Below are 26,169 nucleotides of genomic sequence, written 5' to 3'. Positions count from 1 at the left end.
TAAACATTGAGCTTGCTGTTTGTGTTATGCAAGCTGCATCTGCTGTTGGTGCACCTATCATGGGTGTGTGTTGAGATGTAAATGAGTTGACATGTATGCACACCATGCCACATGTCCATTCCCACGGCATTTGGGTCTGATGGCATCATACATCACTTGTCCCCAGGCATACATGTCTGCATTGTGACAATGGCTGTGCTGTTTTGTTGTCACATGCACACCTTCATGCAATTTGTTTCATATGTACAATTGATATTCCATTTGACCTGGGTGTGTGCCTTGCAGTCAGCTGTCTGGATGGGATGACAATCTTCCAATGCAGGTCTAGTGACGTGTGCCACTACAGTGATATCTTGGGCTGATCACTCAGACCAGCCCAGAAGCTCTTTTGAGGGCATTAAATGTATATTTCTCAATCATTAGGTGTATCTGGGTTTTCGTAGGAGGGCAAGCAAGCTGGCATATGTGGGCTGGATGTATTGCACACGTCAGACTCCATAGTGACCTGATGTGTAGTAGCAGTGTTGCATGTGCTATTTACATTGATATCGTTGTTGGCTGACAGTTGTTCTCCATTCTCCAAAAATATGTCCTGCAGGGCACCACCTCTACCAAGGCCATTTCCAGACTTGGCTACCATGAGGAAACGTGACAGCATCCGATGTTACAGATTCACTCGAGCGTTGATTCAGGACTTGACGAACAGGCTGGAACCACATCTCCAACCGCGACACAGATATCTGATGGCGCTGACCCTAAGTTAAATGTCATGGCAGCCCTACATTTTTTTGCTACAGGTACGTTTCAATTTACCATAGCTGATGTTGGGGGTATGTCTCGGACGATGTTCAGTCGCGTCCTGCGTGATGTGTTGTCAGCCATGTTGGAGCACATTGATGAATTCATCAAATTATCCACTCCTGAAGAGTTGACAGATGTCAAGGGTGAATTCTATGCCCTGGGAGGGATGCCACATGTGATTGGGTCAATTGATGGAACACATGTGGGTTTGGTGCCACCACATGCTCAGGAGCAGGCTTACCGCAACAGGAAACATCACCACCCAATAAATGCCCTAATGGTGTGTCTTGCTAACAGCCACATTTTAGACCATCTGCATTATACGTAGCAAGCCTAATATGAGACCCACGGATGACCCATTTGCTTAGTCAAAATGGGACTTGATCAATGCGTCAACCACCGTTTCCTGAATTACATTGTGCAGATACTTAATAAATATCTAGATTTTCACAATCTTGCCAAAACAAGTGGGACCCGCCTCTTGTACCTGTGTGGCAAGGGATAGACGATTGTCCCATCTAAGTCCTAGATTCCTGACCAAGTCCTTGTGTGCCGGAGCAATGGCCAGTTCCTCTGGCTACCAAAGATTGGTAGAGAGGGGAGAATGATTTTTGTAAACATATAGGACCTAGGTGTTATCTGAATTAATTTTGAAGCAAAGGTGGTCCATCCAGGCTGTAAAATTCGTGAGTCAATTTTTGAGTGGGTCAAATTTTGCAACACACACAGCATTTTAGGTGAATAGAGGCTGAAGATCATCAGCACATGATATGATGTTGACTTCAGACATGGCAATTGATTCAGCCAGCGGGGTTAAGCAAATATTAAAAGTCAGTGGCCTCAGAGCAGAGCCCTGCGGCACACACCACTACAGTGGTTTGACTGGTGAGATGAATGTGTAGGTCCAGACCTTATGTGTGCGGTAAGTTAGTTAGGACGATATCCCGTTCTGCACTGAGCCCCCCTTACCTATGGTCTTAATGCGGTGAAGAAGAATGGGATGTTTGACGGTGTCAAATGCTGTAGACAAGTCTAACAGCACCAACCGCGCCTTGGAACCTCTGTTGCCCTCACAGGGTATGGAGTCCGCCATTTCTATGAGGGCCGACTGCATACTATATCAGGGATGTGAGCTGGATTGCGAGTCGTGGAGGAGGCTATTATCTTCTACAAAGGGTATCATTTGCTGACAGACATATTTCACTGAAATGTTTGCCGGAGCTGTTAAAGGAGAGTTAAGTCTATGATTGGAAGGATATTTAGGATCTGCGTTTGTTTTACTTAAGATGGGCAGGAGGAAAGCGTGTTTCCAGGCATCCGGATTAGAGCCCAATCAGAGCAAACAATTACATATGGCGTTTATATGGTGATTGTGAATCTTAGCAAAGATGTTGTATTGCTTGGCGGACAAGGGGTCAGTAGAGTAACCGGATTTTCACATCTGCTAATTGAGCAGAGAGGCTTCCTCAGGAATTGAGACACATTCTGAGACCACAGAGCTGTGAAACGTATATACTGATTGCTCCTCAGACATTGTACAACGAAATCTGCACGCAGGGCCACACCTACACAGACTACATGGGTCAGGGTGAGTGCAACTCGTGGTTGGAGGACACCCACACCACCATCCTGCATTGGTACAACTACATTTGCATCCAGTTGTCCAAGTCACAACACACTGCACCAGACTCCGCTACAGATCCACCAAATAGTACTTTACCTGAGTGGACACAGACAAGCTGTGTGGCACCCTTACACAGGACACTCCAACCAAGGCCACTGCCACACCCTGCAACCGCACACACTGGATCAGCGACTGTTCCAACACTCTTGCCACATTGGGGGACTTTCCTATGTAGCACAACAACTGTTAAGCCACCAGGGACAAGGCAGACCTCCTGGACTCATACAGGTCAAGCCAGAATAATGTGCAAGCCGTGTAAACCAAACAACCATAATTTACCTTTCATACATGAAATCCACTACACACACATTACCATATCATCAGCACAGACAAGAGGATAACCTTCATGTTTGGGTTAGGCAGCAACATACACAACATGAATGGCCTCATCGGCATTGTGTGTGAACTATCTAACCCCAGCTCTCCATCTAAACAACATCCCACCCTTTCAAGGCCAAAGGGATCCCTTGCAACTTACTAGCACTCCAAGATCTTGGACGTACCCGACAGACTCGCCACACATAGGCAGACATCACTATTTTCCACAGGACATGCCCCCCATCAGATCCAGGACTCCTGTCAGCTGCTAAGACACCATCAGGCTCATGTACACCATCCACTCTGGCTCTCCATCAGGACCCTTCCCACAAAACATCTCAAGCACAGCATACACCATCCTTGAAGACCACCTCCGGCACGTCATGGGGGCATGCAGTAACCCAGGCCCTTCTTTGACAACGAACGTCAGTACCGCAGGATGTCCTGGGACATCAGCCTGCTTGCCTGGCAAATGTCAACAAGTAGACAGTCAAGGAGCAACGGACCATCTCCCTCCAAGAACACATCTCCAGGCAACCTACCCCAGACCATCATCCACAGTATTCACCCCACTGCCACAGCCCTTATTTCCACCACCAATGCCATCTTGGAACCTGCTCAAAAATGGTGAAACCACCACCCTCACCCCACCGACTGCTCAACGGCATTCAACACCATGTGCTACCACACTGTCAGATAACACATCTCCAACACTGGGATCCACATGAAGACCCAGGAGGAAATGGCCAAGTACATCTACAGCAAGGCCCTGGGTTTTCGCATCCCCCCTTCGTCACGTAGAACACTGGGGTCATTGGGCCGATGCCCCAGCCTCATCTATCAGCGTGACAATGTACAATGTCTCCATGACCCCCCTCTCCACCATCACATGCACACACAACATCATCATCATGTCCTATGCCATTGACACCCAGCTGCACCTCACCCTCACCAAAGACCCAGCCACTCCCAGATCCAACATTCAAGTAGGAATGAGGTGCATTGAGAAATGGATGAACATCAGCCACCTGAGGCTGGACTTGGATAAGACTGAGCTCATCATCTGAGTAATGTCCCCTTACGGCTGGGCTGACTCCTTGTGACACAACGGCCTGGGCATCGCACAAGCAAACAGTGACAACGCACGGAAGCAGGTGATCATCGTACACTCCTCGCTCACAATGACCATGCAAGTCAACACCATCACTACCTCATGCTGCAAGTGCCTCCGCATGCTGGAAATGATCTTCAGATAGATCCACTCCTATTGAAGACAGACAGCCAGCCGGCTCTACTACGGCAACACCCTATACGCAGGAACAACAGCCAGACTCCAGGAGGATTTGTGCACATCCAGGGTACATGCGCAAAACTCATCATCACCATCCCCTGCCATAGCAACATGACCGTCCACCTGAGATACCTACAATAGTATCACTGTCAACTGCAGGATCCACTTCATACTCCTCAGCCACACTCAGTGGGCACTCCACAACCCCAGTACCAAAACCGATTAGGGACGTCTCCCATCCAACACCCCGTTGCCCCAACTCCGTCCAGCCACCCTTGCCCTGGGCAACATTCACCACATCCACAGTACAACTGCATGCGGGAGATAGTTCTCCCACCTCACCAAACAGACCTGGAACTCTCTCCCTGGGCACCTACACATTACCCATGACCTCTACATCTTCATGAAACTCTTCAGGAACTGTCTGTCAGTGTAGTATACCAAGCCCCCCCTCAGCAGATAGTACCCATCACGGGTGAGTATTGGCATCCAAATATGTAGTTGAGGAAACATTGTGACCTACGTGTGTCCTCAACCGGACTCAGAACCCAGTGTATGGATGGCTTGAGTTTGTTCCACTCTCTGGCATACTTTGACATATCCCCACACGTATGTTGTGGACTCAGGGAAAAAGTCTGCAACATCAGGATCTATTGTGTTTGTTATGTTTATTTATCAATCTTGTGCGGGAAGCGTGAGTAGGTGCTAGGTGCTGTACAAAAATGGGGAGAATCCAAAGTTCACAGAGGGAGATGTGATGCCTTGCAGTTTGAGTCAACAGAGTGAAGACCATAGTGCTTGGCAGCATTGTTCAGACTGTGACCAGCAAGTCCATGTGGGAGAGTAGGACAGTCAAAAAGGTGATGCTGTTGCACACAAAGGCAAGATGGCAGCCCAGGTGACCTGGGAGATGCGTATGGCCCACTGCTTGCTCACTGTCTTTTGCGTGGACGACCCACCTTCCTTGGGGGACCCTCATGTGCAGGCCTTGACGATGCCCGGGACGCTCCGTCTGACAATTCCTCCTCCTCCTCCCTCCCTGTGCCTGGTGGCAGTCTTTGCCTAGATGTTTCTGGCCTGGTGACACAGGGAGGGTGCTGCATGTTGTCAGCGATCCGACAGAGTTAATGGCTTATGTCCCTCTGCACCGTCAAGAGCTCAGCCAGTCTTGCCTCCATCCGTCCTTGGTGTCGTCGTTGACTGGCCTGTTGCTCGGCCTGCTGGTTTTTTATTTCGTTGAGGGCCCCCACTACCTGGCTGAACTCCCTGGTGTCCTGCTGGTATACCTCCATGATGTCTCGGAGTTCAGACATACCGGGCCCTGCAGCTGCCTGGTCAGGTTCTAGCCTCCGCCTTGTGCTACTCCCACCACCCCTGCCCGCACGAGCCTGGCCTGCTGTTGTGGGCACATCAGGTCGACGGGACCCCTGAGGGAAGGCAGTGGTGTTGTTGTCTGCCTCCTCCTGGGTGCCCGGCGAAGCTTGTCCCTCATTGTCAGACTGGCTCAGTTGTGGAGTGTGGACAGGGCTCCGAGCTGTCTGCTGGGATGTGGCAGGAATGGGTGTGGTGGGTCGCACAGATATCCCTGGTCCACTTGCTGCACAGGTTTGGGCTCCAGAAGTGCCAAGTGGGTTGTAGTTATCCATGGAGTGGTGAGAGGCATCGCTGTCGGTGGGATCAGGGTCCTGCGGAGCCTGGGACTGTGATCCATCTCCTCCCTGTTTGGGGGTAGATTGCGCACGTTGCCCTGTGGGTGTGAGAGACAGACAATGTTAATGCAATTTCATGCAACATCCAATTTTCATATACATTGTTTTTGGCACTGTTCCACCTGCTTTGGATTGTTCTCAATGTTCACCTGTGGATGGGTATGTTGTGGTGTCAGATTGATATGTGCTTAGGAGTCATTGACATGTGAGGGACTGTTTACAATGACTGACACTGCCATGCATGTCAGCAGGGATTTGCAAGTCATTGTGCACCACAGCTATGACAGCATGGATGCAACACATTGACTATGCTGATCACTATGGAGGGAAAAAAGAACCACTGCGTCACGCATATGTGCCATAGAGGTGGCACATTGCTGAGGTTGTGTCGCCGCGCAATGCAGATCCAGCAATGCTCTGTGTGGCCCTAACTGCTAAATGCAGCGTCAATCCTTACACCTGCTTCAAGCATGCACAGGGTTTTGATGCAGAATGTGCATAAAAGTGACGGAGTGAAATCTTTGTGATTTCACTCAGCAACTTTTGGGAGGTGTTGCTGCACCGTGACGGCCACCCACTGCCCACCCCCCTGGACCAGTATACCTACTTGTGGCACAGGGCTTTAGAACGTGGCACATCTACCAGATACCTCACCTTATCAATACCCAGCACCAGGGTGCAACTTTTGTGCATCTGCTGCGTCACAAAGGAGAAGCTACAGCATTGTGTTAGTAGCACAAGGTACTTGTGAATCAGCACTGTGTATTTTTTGCTTGGATGCGTAATAAAATCTGTATTTGTTTTGTTGTGTTACATGACAATTGTGACAGTGGGGCACTCCATTGCCTGTCTCAGCAGGAGGCTATGTTTATGTAAGGGGTGTGTGTGACAGGCCGTGCTGGTAGTTGGAGTCTGATTTGCACCTGGGCATCCCTTGTGGTGTGGCTGTCCCCCCATGAAGCATGCTGCCATGACAGTGGTTGTGAGTTCCTGTGCGAAATATCTCACCTTGTCCTGGTGTTTGTGTTTGCACTGGGCACAGGAGGGCCTTGTGCTACCTACACCAGGGCCCAGTGTCGGCTATCTCGTCAGTACTTTCACACTTCCTGTGCACTGAGCATGGTGCATGGGTGTGTACCTGGGCCATTTGGGATGAGTGCAATTGGGCTTGTGCGTACACAGTATTGGTGACAGAGGTATGCAAAAGTTTGGCTTCTTCACCATCCCCCTTGCACCCTCCTACCCTCCCCCTTGCACCCTTCACACCCTCCCCCTTGCAGCCTTTTGGCCCTGCCCCTTGCACCCCCATACTATTGGCTTATGCTGAGAGTCCAATCCAACCACCCCTCATATGTCTGGACACTGCTGGGAGTCCTCTGCACCCACCCCTCTTATGACGGGGCACTGCTGGGAGTCCTCTGCACCCACCCCTGTTATGTCTGGGCATTGCTTTGAGTCATATCCACCCACCCCTCATATGTCTGGGCACTGCTGGGAGTCATATCCATCCATACCTCGTTTGTCTGGACACTGGTGGGAGTCCTATCCACCTACCCCCATACCGTTGGCCTATGCTGGGAGTCATATCCACCCACCCCTCATATGTGTGCACACTGCTGGGAGGCATATCCACCCACCCCTCATATGTCTGGACACTGCTGGGAGTCATATCCACCCACCCCCCATACGTCTGGGCACTACTGGGAGTCATATCCACCCATACCTCATATGTCTGGACACTGCTATGTGGCCTAGCCACCCACCCTCATACTGTTGGCCTATGCTGGGAGTCCTATCCACCCAACCCTCATATGTCTGAACACTGCTGGGAGTCCCCCCATGTGACATGAGTTGTTTGTATACTCACCAGGCTCCACGACTCCTTCAATTCCATGTACTCCCACCGGTGGTAGCAGGGCCATGACCTTCTCCTCCCAGGGATGGTACTGTACTGGTCTGCGGGGACCACCACCTCCAGTGTACTGGCTCTGGGCCTAGTCCTCGTCTATCTTTCGCTTGACCATCCTCCGCAGATCGTACCACCTGTTCTGGCAATCTTTCCTGGTGCGCCTGATGGGTGCAACAGCATTGACCCTATTGACGTTCCTCTCCCACAGCCGTGTTTTGTCAGCTATGCTGGTCTGTCTGACCAATGCACCAAACAGCTGTGGCTCAACTCTGATTACTTCATCTGCAAGGATCTGCATCTCCGGGTTTGTGAACTTTTGATTCTTTGGTGCAGACATGTTGTTGGGTGAATGTGATTGGGGGGTGACAATGTGTATGCATGGGGGGTGTTGGTCTGAGTGTGAAGTGGGTGTGTGGTTCTGAATGTGATTGTGGTGTATGTGTGAAGGTGTATGTGTGCAGTTGTTGGTGTGTTGTCAGTCTCTGTAGGCAAATGTGTAGGTTGCAAAGGATGATGGGTTGTGTGTGTGTGTGCCCTTTTATTGGTCCTTTTGAGGGTGGGGCTTATTTTGAATTTTTGGTGGGTGTGTCATAAGGGGTGGTTCTTACTTTGGCCCTCTGTTTGCCTGTTTTGATGTGGCCTGGACATTCATTTGCAATGGTTTGTACACAGGAGACATGTTTTGTGGTGTAGTGCGACTCATTTGTACCCTCCTTGTGCTGTGTTAGGGGTTCGTGTGTGCTTTGTTAATGGTGGAGTGCGTTGCGTATTAGTTTATGTGGTTCGCTCATACGGGACGTTTTCCGTGGGTTCACGTGCGCTTTGTTAATGGTGGGGTGCGTTGCATATTAGTTTGTGTGGTTCGCTCATACGGGATGTTTTCCGTGGGTTCGTGTGCGCTTTGTTAATGGTGGAGTGCGTTGCGTATTAGTTTGTGTGGTTCGCTCATACGGGTCGTTTTCCGTGGGTTTGCGTGCGCGTTGTTAATGGTGGAGTGCATTGCGTATTAGTTTGTGTGGTTCGCTCATACGGGACGTATTCCGTGGGTTCGCGTGCGCTTTGCTAATGGTGGAGTGCGTTGCGTATTAGTTTGTATGGTTCGCTCATACGGGACGTTTTCCGTGGGTTCGCGTGCACTTGTTAAGGGGGAGTGCGTTGCGTATTAGTTTGTGCGGCTCGCTCATACGCAATGTTTTCCGTACAAATCACAGTTCATACGCGACAAGGTTTACCCGTACAAATCGCGTCCTGGGTCCCGGGTCCAGATCGTACTTGTCGGGTCGTACGGCATGTTTACGAATCGTACGGTCCAATTTCCGAAGCCATATCGTATGGATCTGCGCTTATTTTTCGTACGGTTCGCAAACATTTGACGTATTTTTGGACAACGGATCGTACTCCGCATTTCGGACGGATTGGTACGATTCGTACGGAAACGGTTACGAATACGAATCGTCGGATGTTTTTTTTTCCCCGAATCGGAATCGACCCCTTTGTATTTTCCTATTATCAGTTCTCCATAGATACACTGCAACAAGGAACAAAATCTTTTTTCACAATTCTCCATAATTTGCTGTTGCAAACGTTCTAGAAAAAAAATAACATTGACCACTACATTAGCATAGCGGTTGATACCTGAACTATTTTCTAACTGATACCCAACAATCTCTTCAATAGTGTCCTTTTTCTTTTTGCTTGCAATCTCAACCTGATCTTGATTTTTTTTTCCTTCTCTATAACTTCACTTCAGATATTCCCATAACTACTTTTTCGACCTACTACACGCTTTTCAAAAACAGGATATTCACCTACATTGGAAGCATACACTCTTAACAGATTATACTCTTTTACAAAGTTTGCATCTGCACTAATCTTTCTCTCATCGAAATCAATCAAATACAATCCAGGTAAAGTTCTGATACGGAACAAAGCAACATATGCCATACCCTCTTTAAATACGGTATTTCCAATGTTTACCAAAGCATTATCTACACTTAAACCTTGATATTTATGAATAGTCCCTGCGTATGCCAGAGAAAGAGGAAACTGTTTTCTACAAACATATAAATCTTTAACAAGCAAAAACAAACTGAACAACGACAATTTGTTTTACTTCTTCAATCTGATCAAATTTGATTTTTTTTAAATTCAATTCCATCTCTATTTTGATAATTAACAAAATCAACAACTTTACCCATTGCTCCATTTACTAAACCTTTTTCCAAATCCAATTACGCCATAAAATTACCAGACAGTTTACACATACATATAAATTATTTTCTAAACCAGCAGTTTTAGATATAGATTTTTCTAAAGAATCCAGTTTTGTTTTAAAATTTTCTGTCAAAATAAAAGTGATTCATTCATGCTCTATTTTATCAATAGGTTCCATTATTATTATTTGTTCATTTTCTGAAATTTTCATATATATTTTTTCAGGAACTATATTTTTATTTGGAACAAGTTTGTAAGTAGTCGACTTTGCAAAGCTTGTTTGACATGTTCTATCAGTACTCCAATTCTTATATCTTGAACAATATATCCATAAGCAACATAATTTGCCTGTTGCATATTTGTAATGAGTTCTTTGTATTCAAAACATGACCAAATGTTAACATTTCCAACACTTCCCAAAGACTTTCTGGTGACTTCATGCACAAATGTTTTAAATACTGGTTGTCCTTTTACGGGAGTAAGTTGGAGTAGATCTCCAAAAACTATCACATGTTTTCCTCCAAATTAGACATCGTACTCTGTTTTAGGAATTTGCTACATTCTTAAATGCACAAAAGAAAGCATTAAGTTTGATATATTCCAATGTATTTTCATGCTCTACAGGTAGCATAAGTAAACAATGTAATGTAATTTCTTTAATGTTGTGTGCTGCCAACCCAGTTGGAGCAGTTACAAAATAAGACAAATATGAGTCAGTTGTTTTCTGTAGATAACTGGTCAATACTTTAATTAGGAAACTTTTTCCTGTTCCAGCTTGACCACTGGCATACATTCGGATAGGTTGAAATGATGAAGAAATCCATGATCAATCTGTTATCTCACTTGCTCATATATTTCTTTCTGTTCAACATTTAGTTGTTCTTCCAAGTTTCCTAAGTCCATAATTCCTTCTTGTGCTTGATGCATTGCTGTTTCCACTTCATTCATTGTGATTGGCTCTTCATTTTCAAGAATTGGTTGTCCTAGTGGATCTTGACTCCATGGAGCAGAACTTTGTCTGTCTTGAGAACTGTCTCTAGCAATCTCAGCTGCAATAGTAGCTTCTTGATCAATTTCATCGTTCAATATTTTGGGGTATTTTGGAAAAACAGTACATTCTATGGTATCTTTACAAGCATTGAAGGAATCTTCATAGTTCTGAAAATCTCCAAGTAATTCCAATTATGTACGCCACAGTTTGAAGAGTTGTAAACGTGCTAAATAGTGAAATTCCCTTTTATCAGGAGTAACACAACTCAGTTTTCTGTGATTAATCGAATTTCTTTTCCTTTGTTTCACAAAACACCCTTCGGAAGCAATCACTGCAAGTTTTTCTTCATTTATGTTTCCTGTAGTATTCCGTTTAAAAGTATAATATTGTAGCACTTCATAAAGACATATGTTCTGAAAAATGATGACTTCTATTTGGATAATATGTGTCCAACATGTTTGTTTTGACAATATCTGTACTTTCCGGTTCTTTTTCTGCTAAATATTCGATTTCTTGTACAGATTTAAGTACTCGATTTCGCGTTACAGCAAGACCTAAACTCACCCAAATGATTCTTCTGGATTTTGAGTATAAACTTGCAGATGATAACCGATCCGAGCCTTCATATGCTCCAATTTCTCGATGGGATAACATCTTCAAACTAAAACGGAACAATTCCTTACTAAGGGGCCCATTATGATGGCAATGCCGCCACGGAAAGGCAGGCTGACTTCACTCTGGGGGCCCTGTGCGGGCCCCCAGAGGGAAGGTGAGTAGGGGGGTGAGCACGGGGTGGTACCTGTGTTACCCCCCTTCATTTGCATTCACAAAGCGGCAGGCACCACGCGGTGCCTGCCGCTTTGTAAATGCAAATGATGTAAAGCATTTTTAGCATTGTGGCAGGGGGTGCAGAGAACACCTCCCACCACAATGCAAAAAATACAGGATGTGGCGGGCACATCCTAAAACCACCCCCGGGACTCCTGCCCTTATGGCGGGCGGTCCCGAACCCCGCTAGGATGGCGGGCGGACTAAGTCCGCCCCTCATCATAATGACCCCCTAAGACTCTTCTCGTCAGAAATTTCTTCCCATATTTCTTTCAACTCCTTCTTTTCTGATTTTGTAGTATAAGATGTCACATACCGGGCAAAAGCAATGGAATTATCCACAACATACTGAATATCCATATTAGCATTCCACAGATCACTGACATAGTATAGAATACCAAAATATAGACTTACCAAAATATCGTTGACAAAATATAGAATGCAAAAATATCAAATTCCTAGCTAAAAACAGGTAAGTACAAAAATATCGAATCAAAAATATTGTTGTAAAAAATATAGTTAGTCAAAATATAGAATTTTTTTAAATGTCTTAAAAATAATTTAAAATTAATGAAATAATAAATATAATTAACTAAATCATACTTAAAGTACTTAAATAACTTTAAAATTAATAAATAATTAATTTAAGTTAAAAAAAATAAACATACAATTGTATTTTTATATATATATATATATATATATATATATATATATATATATATATATACGTAATATTAATAAATATTATACAATATTTTTACAGTAGGGAAAGCGTTGGATAGCGGAAGGGTAAAAATTACTATTCCCAGTCCAGAGAGTGCAACAGTAGGGAAAGCGTTGGATAGTGTAGGGGTAAATATTACTATTCCTACTCCTGAGAGTGAAACAGTAGGGAAAGCGTTGGATAGCGTAGGGGTAAAAACTACTATTGCCACTCCAGTGAGTGCAACAGTATGGAAAGCGTTGGCTAGCGTAGGGGTAAAAATTACTATTGCCACTCCAGAGAGTGCTCAACAGTAAGGAAAGCGTTGGACAGCGTAGGGGTAAAAATTACTATTCCCACTCCAGAGAGTGCAACAGTAGAGAAAGTGTTGGATTGCGTAGGGATAACAATTTCTATTTCCACTGCAGAGAGTGCAACAGTAGGGAAAGCGTTGGATAGCGGGAGGGTAAAAATTACTATTCCCTCTCCAGAGAGTGCAACAGTAGGGAAAGCGTTGGATAGCGGGAGAGTAAAAATTACATTCCCACTCCAGAGAGTGCAACAGTAGGGAAAGCGTTGGATAACAGGAGGGTAAAAATTACTATTCCCACTCCAGAGAATGCAGCAGTAGGGAAAGCGTTGGATAGCGTAGGGGTAAAAATACTATTCCCACTCCAGAGAGTGCAACAGTAGGGAAAGTAATGATTTAATATATTAATACAATTAAGTTAAATATCAATACCAATAAAACATTCGTTAAAATTAATTACCAATTTAATATTATGTAATATTCAGTTAATTAGATATGCAAATAAATATTAGTTATTAAAAATTATTACCTATTCATAATTAACTAATTTTCAATAACAAAAACTAATTAATAATAAGAATTAATACCAATTAATAATTAACAGTAAATTAATTATCAATACACACAAAGTATTTTTAATATATATTTAATTACAATTACATTACTTCCCACCCTATTTCCCTATAAACCCACAACCTGCTACAGGAAATAAATTAATACAATTATCATAATTATCAAATAATTAATTAATAAAAATTAATTACCAATTAATAAAAATTCATAACCAATTAAAAATTAGCAATACATTAAAAATCAATACCAATAAATAAATAAAAAGTATTCACTAAATCACAATTAAATTACTTCCCACCCTATTCCCCTATAAACCCACAACCCGCTACAGAAAATAAATTAAGAAAATTAACATAATTAATAATTCATCAATTAATAAAAAATAATTACCAATTAATAAAAAGTATTTACCAATTACAAATTAATTAACTACAAATTCAAAATGAATATCAATAAATAAATAAAAATATTGTATTAATTATAATTAAATTACTTCCCACCCTATTCCCCTATAAACCCACAACCCGCTACAGAACTAAAAAGCTAAATATAAATTAAAAATAATTAATAATTGCTAAAAATAATATTTAATTTAATATAATTAAATTATTTCCCTCCCTATTCCCCTATTAACCTACAACCCGCTACAGAATTAAATTACGCAAAAATTAAATAACATAAAATTCATTACTTAAAATAAAGAAAACACACATTACAAAAATAATATACACTTTTCACACATATACTAACATACAAAACACTTTATAAAATTCGATATTATAAAAAAACAATATATTTTAATGCCTCTATTATATATTTAGATTTTTTCTACTTCTATATTTTGACAATCGATATTATATTACTTACCTTCAATTCGATATTTATTAAACACCATGGCCCCCATTAGGATGGCGGGCGGACTTTGCCCGTCTGCCATCCCATCGTGGAAAGGGACCGCCCGCCATAAGGGTGGGGGTCCCGTGGGGTAAATTAGGATGCATCCGCCACAGTGGCGGGCGCATCCTGTATTTTTAACATTGTGGTGGGCGGTGCTGAAAGCACTGCCCGCCGCAATGGTAAAAATACTTTTAGTGCATTTATTATTATTATTTTAATTATTTATATAGCGCAGCTGATACCTTGCAGGCTTCCTGGCGCTGAGGAAAAGATACTATACTGAGGAGGAGCACAGTGAGTTGGACGGGGAGGTCTAAGGGAAGAGCCAGGTCTTAGTGCCTGCCACGTTGTTCTTTGAAATGCTTGGGGGTACCATAGGTTCCCCCCATGTGTACCCCCTACACCCCCGGAGTCCCTGGGGGCCCGCAACAGGCCCCCAAAGCAGACTCTGCATGCCTTTCAGGCATTGGAAAATGCCCATACTAATATGGCTGGCGGTGTCTGATAGACACCGCCACCATAGAGAACCCTTTTGCCTTGCGACCGGGGCAGAAAAGTGGCGTACGGTCTTTTCGTCCGCCACGGACCTCCAAGCCATAATAATATGGCAGGGGTCAATCCGGCACGGATGTTGGGCGGATCTCCCCGCCAGGCCGGCAGTGGCTACCGCCGGCCTGGCGGGGGCGACTTGCCCGACATCCTAATGAGGCCCTATATTGTGTCCATTCGATATTTTGTTCATTCTATATTTTTACCTCAATATTATGGCCATTCTATATATTTTTTTCAATATTATGTCTAGTTACTGCATTCCACATTGAGAGAATAACTGGATTATAAACATTGATATATTTTGGTTCTTCACTTCTTCTCAAATTGTATGTATTTTTGGGAGATTTCTAGTAATGGTATGTCTCACAGCTGACATAAAACAGTTTACTCTTCCTTTGGGTATTACAGGACGTGGAAATCCAAAACGACATTTAGTATAAAACTTTTCCTTAGACTTGTTGTTTCATATACTGTATTCTCCACATCGATGACTTTGGAATCGTAAGACTTGTTGCCTTAAGGTGTTTTCTTCTGTTCTTTTTGGTATAGCACATGTGGCACATTCTTCAGTAGAAGACAAAACAGTGTCTTTCGAATCAGTTCCGAATTTGGGTGCATCCTTGATCCATAACGGCATATGTATATGAGGAGCACCTCTAGCTTGAAACTCCTTTTACCCAAAAAATCCACAATTTCTCCAAGAGGAGGATTCTTTTTATTGCAGATAAAAGACATCCTAGCTTCAAACCTACGATTGAAATATCTGCATACATTAACAGGATCCAAAGAGCACACATCTCCAGGTGTCTTGTATTCAATATTTTTTATATTTGAATTTGCTTCTCAAAGAAATTCAAGTAAATCATCCCAAGCGTATTCAGCACAGCTTAGGGTAAGAAACCACGTAGGAGTTCCTAAGTTCCCTAGCATACATTTAAGTTCTCTATGACGACGGTACTAATACTCATTAGTACCACGCTGACAGGCCATCAAATTAATCAGCAGAGGTTCTAAATGATCGTCTCTCTGATGTACTTTATCAATAAATTCCTTTGCAGAAACATTTTGAAGATGTACTCCTGTTTTTGATATATCGTTAACTGCATATGAAAGTCCAGACAAGTCACTCTAAAACAAAAGATAAAATATATATGGGATACATTATCGAAATCTTGGATCTTCTGCATACAATCTTCGTATCCAATATTCAGATGCAGGAATCTGCACTGATCGTTCATCATATCGTCCACCTTTTCCAGTTGGGAACAGCTGCAGAAAACAACAAGCTTCTAAACTTTTTCCCCATACACTCATGGGAGTCCCCTTCGTTTTTTTCATTTGGAATAATTCAAATGTATTCCCTATCACTTCTTTCAAATGAACTGGATGTACACTATAATGTTTATAGATTTCTTCACTTTTGGAAATGTCCACTTTCTCAATTTGACCACTTGACATTTCACTGTCATCTGCTAAGAGTATTTCTTCTTCTTCCACATACACATTTTTGTAGTAATCATGTTTTTCATCAGATATAATGATGCCTTTTGCACTTTCTTAACATCCACTAATTCTTGCCAGATTTTCTTACTCTTTGGGCTCGATTCCGATCCGGTAAAAAAAATCCCCCGTACGATTCGTATTCGTAGCCGTTTCCACACCGTACGACCCGGTGTGTACGATCCGGACCGGGTGATCAGGACGCTATTCGTACAGTCGGCGTCAGGTAAGGGCGATTCGTACGGAAAAGCACTCAATCACATACACACCGTACGCCGTGTACCCCCCATGATCGCCGGGGTACGCGCCATACCCCTGCGATCATGTGGGGTACGCAGCGTACACCCAGCGTACATGGGGTGCGCACCGTACTCCCACCGTACGTGGGGTACGGTGCGTACCCCATGTACACTGGGTGTACGCCGCATACCCCACATGATCGCAGGGGTACGGCGCGTACCCCGGCGATCATGGGGGGTACGTGGCATCCCCGGGGGGGGCGTTCTGTACTTGTTTCGGCGCGAACTATGCGTTTACGGCTGTTTCCAGCTCCCGTAAAAAAAGGGTTTACGTTGCGTACCCGACACGAATCGTACTTGCTGGGTCGTAAAAACCAGCCGCGAACCGTAGCGATGTCACGTACAGCGGGTTCCGAGTGAGACTCGTACGGATATTTTAGTCGTACGGAGTCCTGTACGACTCGTATGGTCTTTGGCTCCTGGTACGGATCGTACTTCGTCGTATGTACGGGGACGTGTACGGGTACGATTCGTACGGGGAAAAGTGCTCCGTACGACGATTCGGAGCGCATTTTACCGGATCGGAATCGAGCCCCTAGTAGGAACACATTAACTAAAATAACTAGTCGTTCACTTTCTACATTCTCAACACCAATAGTTTCAATATTTTTCTATAAATCTAGAGGTAAATATACAACTCTTCCTTTTTATCCGCTCTGTAAATCTGTAGGAGGTAATTTACCTGTTTTAGGCTCCATACGAACAATAGCCTGAAATGGGTACACACATTGAATTAGAATAGACTCATACATATTTAAATCTATCAGTTCTGGAGGAATAGTTACCAACTCTAGATTATTATGGACAGCTCTAGCGGGTATTTTATTCTCGTCTAATTTGTTATAACAATATTTACAATTTACACTGATCAGAGCCCAAATCAAAACAATTCTCTACCAACAAATAAGTTGCAAATTCCTTCCACTTATCATTATTTTCTCTTTCACTTTTTAAATACAGATCAGCAGTCCTAGTCTGATTTTTATAGTGAATTCGCCAGCAACAAATACAAGAATAATTTGGACTTTCACCTGAAATCACCTTAAACTTTCTAATTTGTTCTTTATTTTTTTATAGTAGTATGTTGCACATTCTCTTCAACATTTTCTTCAATTAATGTGTCAGTTTCTGCATTCTGTTCTTCAGGACCAAAGTAGCAAAACTTGATTTCATCACAAACCTTCTTTACATCTGATACTGACCCACGCAAAAGAGCACTGTTTAACTCATTTAACATTAGTGCTGGAATTTTTGCGTAATACAATCTTCTGACTAACGTTCGCATTTGAGAATGATGTACTGCTAACATTCTGAAATGATGAAAAACACTTTTACATACTTCCCTAGAAAGACAAGCCAGAGAATGACCTTGCAAACCAGTATTTTTCTCACTCTGCAGAGATCTAGTCCTTGCAAGATCTTAATCTTTTGTTTAACACTTTTTTTTTACTATACTCTCGTAAGAAATTGCGTAAAATATCAATAGATTCCTGTTGTATACTACAAATACTACAGCAATCCCAAGTATACACTGGGGCTTTAGGACGTCTTCCTAGAACTTCATCAGCTATTAGTTCTTCTACATTTCTAGAAACCATCTTCTCTTTCTCAAGAGGACAACCATTTTTAACCTCATAAGCTCGACCACTGGTATCAACTGCATGCAATAAATTATTGGTCTGAAAATAACTCTCTTCATTAAAGAAAGGCTCTGAACTTGAACTGTGTTTCCATTCACCCAAACAAATATAACAAAAATGAGTTCTGTTGATTACTCTTTAGTTCATACATCTGGCCTTCATAAAATAGATTGGTTTATCTAGTGTTCGAATTCTGTTTTCAACTAAAATGAATAATTTCCTTTTCTAATTCAAAAGCCTCCTCAACTATAATTTCTTTTTTATAAAATGCTGCTCTTCTTTTAGATTTGTTCACATCTTTTAACAAATTAAAGACAACTCTATTATGAAACATTTTGTTTCCTATTTATTGATATTGACTCTACCGCCTTTTACCATACATTGTGTCTTTTGAATGTAATTTTCATTTTTTTTCAAATTTCTTTTATTTTTGTTTTTGTTGTTGAGTTATACTTTCCACAATCTGCACACTGTTTGTAGGCTTTGAAAGTTTTTTAATAAATTATTTTGTTCTCTTACCGCAAGAATTTTTCCCAACATGCTGTTGTTCATCCAATACTTGCTGTGGAGTTTTTTCAAATATTAGTCCTTTTGTGTTTTTTTCAGTTTTTCTAGCCAAATAACTTTCTTTTAATGATGATGAACAATATCTGAAAAAAATTAAGATATTATTTAAAAAAATCTATCAAATAAATTATTCTATCACTAAACAAACACATTCTAAAACAAACATTTAAACAATCCCTTTACAAATCACATTTAATATAATAAAGTACACATCTACCAATTAAATAATTATTCAAATGAATAAGTGCAATACACATACATAGACTATGAATGGGTACCTAGAGTACTAGTAGTTCACAGCAAAGTAACTTTATAAGTACTTATGTTTCAGCAGAGTGGTTATATTATGACATATTTCTGTCAAGATGATCACAGGAGTGCACACAAGCTCACAGTGTGATTCTAGACAAACATGACTATTCCCTGCACTTTTATAAGACTGACTCACTAGTCTGCACAAAGTTAGCAAACCACATACATTGTGCATATTTGACAGTACCACTGCTTGTCTGAATGCCTGAATCATTCTTCAAATGCATAAGCAGTGACTAGGTTCTGATACTACTAATAGTTAACAGGATAGATTTATAAGCAGCTATGTGTCAGCAAAGAGAGATAGTAATCACATGCTTCTGTCAAAATGGTTGTACAAGTGGACACAGACTCACAGTGTGATTCTTGACAAGCAAGACTATTCCCTGGACTTTAGCAGAAGAGACTCAGTAGTCTGGGAGGGGTTAGGTAACCGCATACATGCTACATCTTTCACTACAGCACTGATTGTGTGAATGCCTGAATCATTCTGTAAATGCATAAGCAGTGACTGGGGTCTGATACTACTAATAGTGGACAGGATACGTTTTTTTAAGCAGTTATCTGTCAGCAAAGAGATTAAATAACCACATTCTTCTGTCAGAATGGTTGTACAAGTGGACACAGACTCACAGTGTGATTCTAGACAAGCAAGACTATTCCCTGTGAAAATTGCACCCCTTTTTTAACTATACCTCTGTAGACACTTCTGAAATCTACTCTCATCACTAATACCTTAACTCAACATATAAATCTCCAATTTCAAATCAACCATTGAAGTTATGCATTATAATACCAATATACATATACACACATTAAAACAATAAATCATAATCAACAATTCCTATTGCATACCACACATAATAGTATACAAACTATATATTGAACAACATTTAAATACATTACCAAAAACTGTAATAAATATTTTTTCATTAAAAAATATATCACTTGCTTTATCTCTACTTACAGCGGGGGATTGGCTTCAACGGACCTCCTCCCATACTATCAGGCCTTGCACCCGCTGGTCCTCAACGACTGGTGGTACGGGGACAGAGGGGACCCAGCGTACACGCTGGAGCGCTGTCTAATGGGTCGACACACGCTGCACACAAAACTGTACTCAGCCAGGTTGCGTAACGCACTGCCGCCGGCTACAAGGGTGGTGTTTATGATTTAGAAACAGGCACTTCAGCGCATGGGTTGGTGGGGTGTTCTGACACGGGAAACCCCCTTGTGAAACAATGGTGGCTGCCCCAGTTAGCGGCTCTACCGGGACTTAGAGGGTGGGATGCCATTGGCAAATCCACACTGGGTGATGTAGTGGCTGATACAATTCTTAAATCCTTTCGGGATCTTCAGGAAGAGTATCAATTGCATCCGACACACTTATATCAATATCTACAGCTGCGGCACGTGCTTTCCCCTAGTCTGCAGGGCCTGGAGAACATCCCTGAGTTCAGCCCTATAGAGGCCAAACTCTTTATGGGGGACTTAGGAGACAGGGATATCGCGTATATACCAAACCCTGGTGATCCATTGCTCCTTCACACTTCGGAAGCTCCGGGGGGACTGGGAGGCTGATGTTGGAGAGCTTGAGGAAGAGGAATGGGTGGAGGCCCTGGGGTCCCCGCGGGGGGCGGCTATCGCTATGCGACTTCGCCTAGTCCAATTTAAATACCTTCATAGGGTATACTTTACTAGGATGCGCCTATGGCGGGCATCAATGATCTCCTCACCGGTATGTTTGCACTGCGATCAGGCGGAAGGCACATTTATTCACACGATATGGCACTGTACATTACAAGATCGCTTCTGGAGGGGGGTCTTTGCATGCCTTTCGGAGGTTCTGGGATGGGAGCTTATCCGCACACCACAGTTGGCCCTACTACACGAGATGGAAGGGGGTGGGGTGCAACATATATAAAAGACATCTCTTGTTGTTGGGGCTTACCTTGGCAAAGCGAGATATTGAACAAGCATGGAAGGCAATGAGGGCTCCCTCTGTGGCGGTCTGGAAAAATGGTCTTGAATTTTGCATGGGTCTGGAGCAGACCATATTTGTGGCCAGGGGGGCCCACGCAAGCACTATAAAATCTGGAACCGGTGGGCGGAGTATCCGGGTCTGTGGCTGGATCCCCTGTGATGGAAAAGCCCCTGTTGACAGGTTAGGTGGGAGAATACGTATGGATATTGAGTAGCGGACAGAGAGGGTGGTGGTAGGGACCTTGGGATGCTTTTCTGTATGTATCTACTATGCATAATTGTGAACATGGAACTGTGGACCTGTGTGACTGGGGGGATTCGGGGGGGGAGTTGGGGACGGGGGGAGTTGGGGATAGGGTGGAAAAATATTTTATGCTCCAGCACACGGGGCAGTTGCTCATGGGGGGATGAAAGAATATGAAATGGAAAGTCATTTGATGTTGAACATGCTCTAAAATGTTTTCGCAGTTGCCCCAGGCTTGCAGGGTACTGCCCGATATATGCTATTAGACTAATAAAATCTGTTTTTAAAAATATATATATATATCACTAACTCCAAATGTAATGAAATTATATTTTATGATTAAAAACACAAATTGATTTGTAGATTATGAAAAATCTGAATCACACACCAGATTTTCTTATGCACACAATGAATGTACTGCACTGCTCTTTGCAAAACCAAAAAACTGCAAACTTTCCCTCTCATTCTGCACACATATACCTATAAATATAAATTCACTTTGCTCCCCACATTAATTCAATATCTAACAGACATTTCTATTGGTTACACATTTCAACCCTTGCCAATTGACATAACTTTCAACCCTATCCCCATTCTGCTTAATGCCTGTTACCATAGTAACAGTTCATGGAACACTCAACTGAACACACAGGTCACAAGTTCAGCACACAATGTTACAAATGTAAACAGCAGGTGTGCTTGACTTTCCAAAGTACAAGCTTATCTTATCTAATGTACCTTTCAAAAACTTTTTACTAACCAATAAGAAATATGCTTTTAAAACACAGAAACATGTACCCTATTTTCAGTGTATGATGTTCTGAATCAGCCAATCATTTCTCTTTTTTAAACTGTATCTTGCCCACCATTTTAGAAACATGGTATTTTACAAACTGCCTACTTCACCTAAATACATCTTCTGAGTGCATCCATACTTCCCTTCAAGATGCTTAGAGTGTGGATTGTGGGACACAGCTATATTTTCTGGTGAAAAAGGTATGCTGAAAGCAGAGGTATTGACAAAGATTTAGCTTTTGCCAAGTGTAGACATTGAATGGATTGGACAGAGAGGAGTAAAGTGGCACCAATTCATACAATTGGTTAAATCCTTTTTGCATCTCCAACACCCTGACCTCATAATTGTGCACTGTGGTGGCAATGACCTAGGTACTTTGACTGGAGTAGGGCTGGAAATGATAATAAAGGACACCTTTGCAGAATTGAGGTTACTTTTCCCCCAAACTGCCTGTGTCTACTCTAACATATGCCAAAGACAGAAATGGAACTGGTCCAATCAATTTTGTCCACAAATTAAGAAAGCTAGGAAACATGTCAATAAAGCTGTTTCTGCCTATCTCAGACATTATAGGATGGGATCCATTTACCACAACATAATATATACAAATATATTATATATAATCTGCATTTTAATATGGATGGCATCTACAGGACAGATGGTGTACATTTCACAGATGAGGATAACAGAGTATTTCTCAACAACTTTAGACTCTGCATAGGGACTTACTTGTAGGTACCAAAATCTCCCAATAAACACAAGGGCTCTTTTTAGAGCCACCCAAGACCTAAACATATAAGCTAGATTTATATTTGAAAAAAATATTACTTTTTTTGCTTAGAGTCGCGCACCCAGCGCATTTTGGGGCCACGCACCCAGTGTGTTCACACCAGGGGGCCACGCTGAGAGTCACGCACCCAGTGTGTACACACCAGGGGCCGTGCTGGGAGTCGCACACCCCGCACGTTCACACCAAAGGGCCGCGCTGGGAGTCGTGCACCCAGCGTGTTCACATTAGAGGGCTGCGCTGGGAGTCGAGCACCCAGCGTGTTTTAGAGTCGCGCACCCTGCATGTTCACACTAGGGGACCGCGCTGTGCACCGCGCTGGAGTCGCAACTTCAAATGTTTCCGTAAAAAAAATTGCCTCCTACCACTCATTTTTATTCTCCCAGGGGACCCCATCCCCCAGGGACTATACACAATGATGGGGACCATGGGGTAGCCCCAATGACCCCACAGTACTGCCGGCTCCCCGCGTCCTTCGGGAGCTAGCATTGCTTTTACACATGGGGAGCTGCTGACATGCAGCTCCCCATGTGGAAAAACAAGTTTGCTTTGGTATTTGAAAGAGAGAGCAGGTTTCCAGATCATATTTTTCTTATATGTTAGTGCCTCCTGTCTAGATAGTGCATTAGCTTTGCGAATTGCCATGTTGATGTCTTTTTCCTTATAGCCTCTCGCCAAGAATCTAATATGGCTGGCTCGCTGAGCAGACTCACACTCCTGGTCTGTGCTACAAATACGTCTTATTCTGAGCATCTCCCCATAGGGGATGCTGCGTATAAGGTGGGGTGGGTGGTGGCTAGTGGCATGCAACAAAGTGTTGCCTGCCGTAGGTTTCCTGTATAATTTAGTTTGAATGTGATCATCAACAATTGATATCTCTACATCAAGGAAATAAGCTGTTGTACGGCTAATATTGGCAGTAAATTCAAGATTGAACCTGTTAACATTGATGTTTTTTACAAATGTTCTGCCTCTTCAAATGACCCACGCCAGATTAAAAATATATCATCGATATATCGATACCATTGTAGAATGTTATTGCAGCAAATGTCTTCGAAATCACCATGGAGGACCTGTCTCTCCCAGTAGCCCATGTGCAAATAGGCATAACTGGGAGAGAAACAGGTCCCCACGGCAACTCCTCTGACCTGTTGGTTATACTGCTTGTTGAACATAAAGAAATTGTTGTTCAAACAATCGCTGATCATGGCAATAGCATCTTATTGTCCTGTGACAGGGCTGCTGGTCTAAAATCTAAGAAATACTGGACTATATATTTATATGACAAAGCAATCCCTCAAAAGAAGAACTCAGAGGCCGGGGGGATTTCAAGGCAAACTGCACGCTTTATTCCGATGGTCTCAGTGGTGGCGTATGCATTTCGCCACTCCAGCCTTCCTCAGCGCCCAACACTGTAGCATGTCCATAACCTATTGGCTCCATCCTGTGTAAAGTACCCGCTATTACCTGGCGCTCCTCCCCCTGATGCGGTCGGCACACTCATAGTAGTTTGTATTCCATTACAGAACAGCAAGTCCCAGAAAGCACTGTGTCTGCCAAATTGGGTAGGTAGCGTGGGAGAGTGAGGCAAAACAGTGCTAGCACTTCAGGTAAGTGGTGAGGGGAGCCTCAGATCACTGGAAAGTATATATATATATATATATATATAGAAAAAAGAAATTATGACAAGGGGATATAAATAAGGCATTTAATTAATGCGGTGATGTAGAGTCAGGATGCCCACGGGGGCTAGATACCTTTAAGTAACTAGAGTCTGTCCGGATTAACAAAAGGACTAAAGGTTGATTTTCCGTACACAGACGAAAATAACTTAAGTGAAATTAGACTTATATAATTACCCCTGTTTTCAATTATATTTTGAAATCCCCTAAACCATTTAGCTTTAAAAGGAGCTTAATATAGGTTTGGTATTGAAAAGAATATGTATTAATATCTAATATACCGCTAGAAAATATGTGCATAAGAAGGTAAATTGATTGTTTACATTTGTTATTTTATTTTAGAAACACAGTTTTAGTCTGTTTTTCTGTTTCATTACTTGCACAACTATCACATGACTATATAAGTTGCACTTTAAATGTTGAAAATTTAAAGTGCAACTTATAAATGTTGAAATTTACTCGTGAGCAAGGGTCACAGACCCGAAACGCGTAGAGTGATTGCCTTTAAACTTTCTAATTAAAAGGCTTTTGGGAGATTAAAGTGTTTGTGTGCTTTCTTCGAGGGATTTTGAAGAAACTTTTGACTCATATATATATTATATATATATATATATATATATATATATATATATATATATATATATATATATATATATATATATATATATATATATATATATATATAGCCACAGCCTCTTCTCTCCACTTCTTGCAGATCAAAGGACACGGCACAGCAACAGTTTTAGCGTTTTTATTATTTACACACCAGTGCAAATATAACGTGCATCAAAAAAGGACGGTCTACTCGTTTCGGCTCCTGCCTTCCACTGGATTTTGAAGAAACTTTTGACTCATATATATATTATATATATATTATATATATATATATATATATATATATATATATATATATATATATATATATATATATATATATATATATATATTCACTGAAAAAACCATAGGTTATAGACCATATATAGTTAGGAATTCGCATTTACAAAACCTTATTTTACTCACACAAAACCATTGAAATTCCATATATAGTTAGTTGCACTAACTATATATCGCGCACCCGCAATCCACTGCTGATGATGCCACATATTACATCATTCATGACATGGTCAGTGACATCACTGATGACATCACTGATGACATCTCAAATGACATCACTGATGACATCACTGATGACAACATCCAGTGACTGTATGTTTCTGTAAAGTTAAAATATGTCTTACATATTGAAGAATGAGTGGATGTATAAGTGTCTGGATGAAGGATTTAGTAGGTGCATGACTGACTGTATGAGTGAGTGATTAAATGTGTCTCACTGAGTGCATGGGTTAGTGACTAAACTGTCTTAATTTGTGCATCATTATGTCTGTTGTTCTGTAAACTGTTGCATGTGTTGATAAGTAGCTATATGAGTAACTATATGGGTTATTGATTGGTTGCCCAAGTATTTGTATGGGAGACTGAGTGTGTGTGTGGGTGGCTGGGAGGTGTATGACTCTGTGCATAGATGTGTGAGCAGTTGATTCACTAGATGTATGGTTTCAAAAGTACATGTGGAAACAGC

Source organism: Lissotriton vulgaris, chromosome 2_2, assembly GCF_964263255.1.
Source record: "Lissotriton vulgaris chromosome 2_2, aLisVul1.2, whole genome shotgun sequence".
NCBI classification, from domain to species: domain Eukaryota; kingdom Metazoa; phylum Chordata; class Amphibia; order Caudata; family Salamandridae; genus Lissotriton; species Lissotriton vulgaris.
This window is presented reverse-complemented; position numbering follows the sequence as displayed.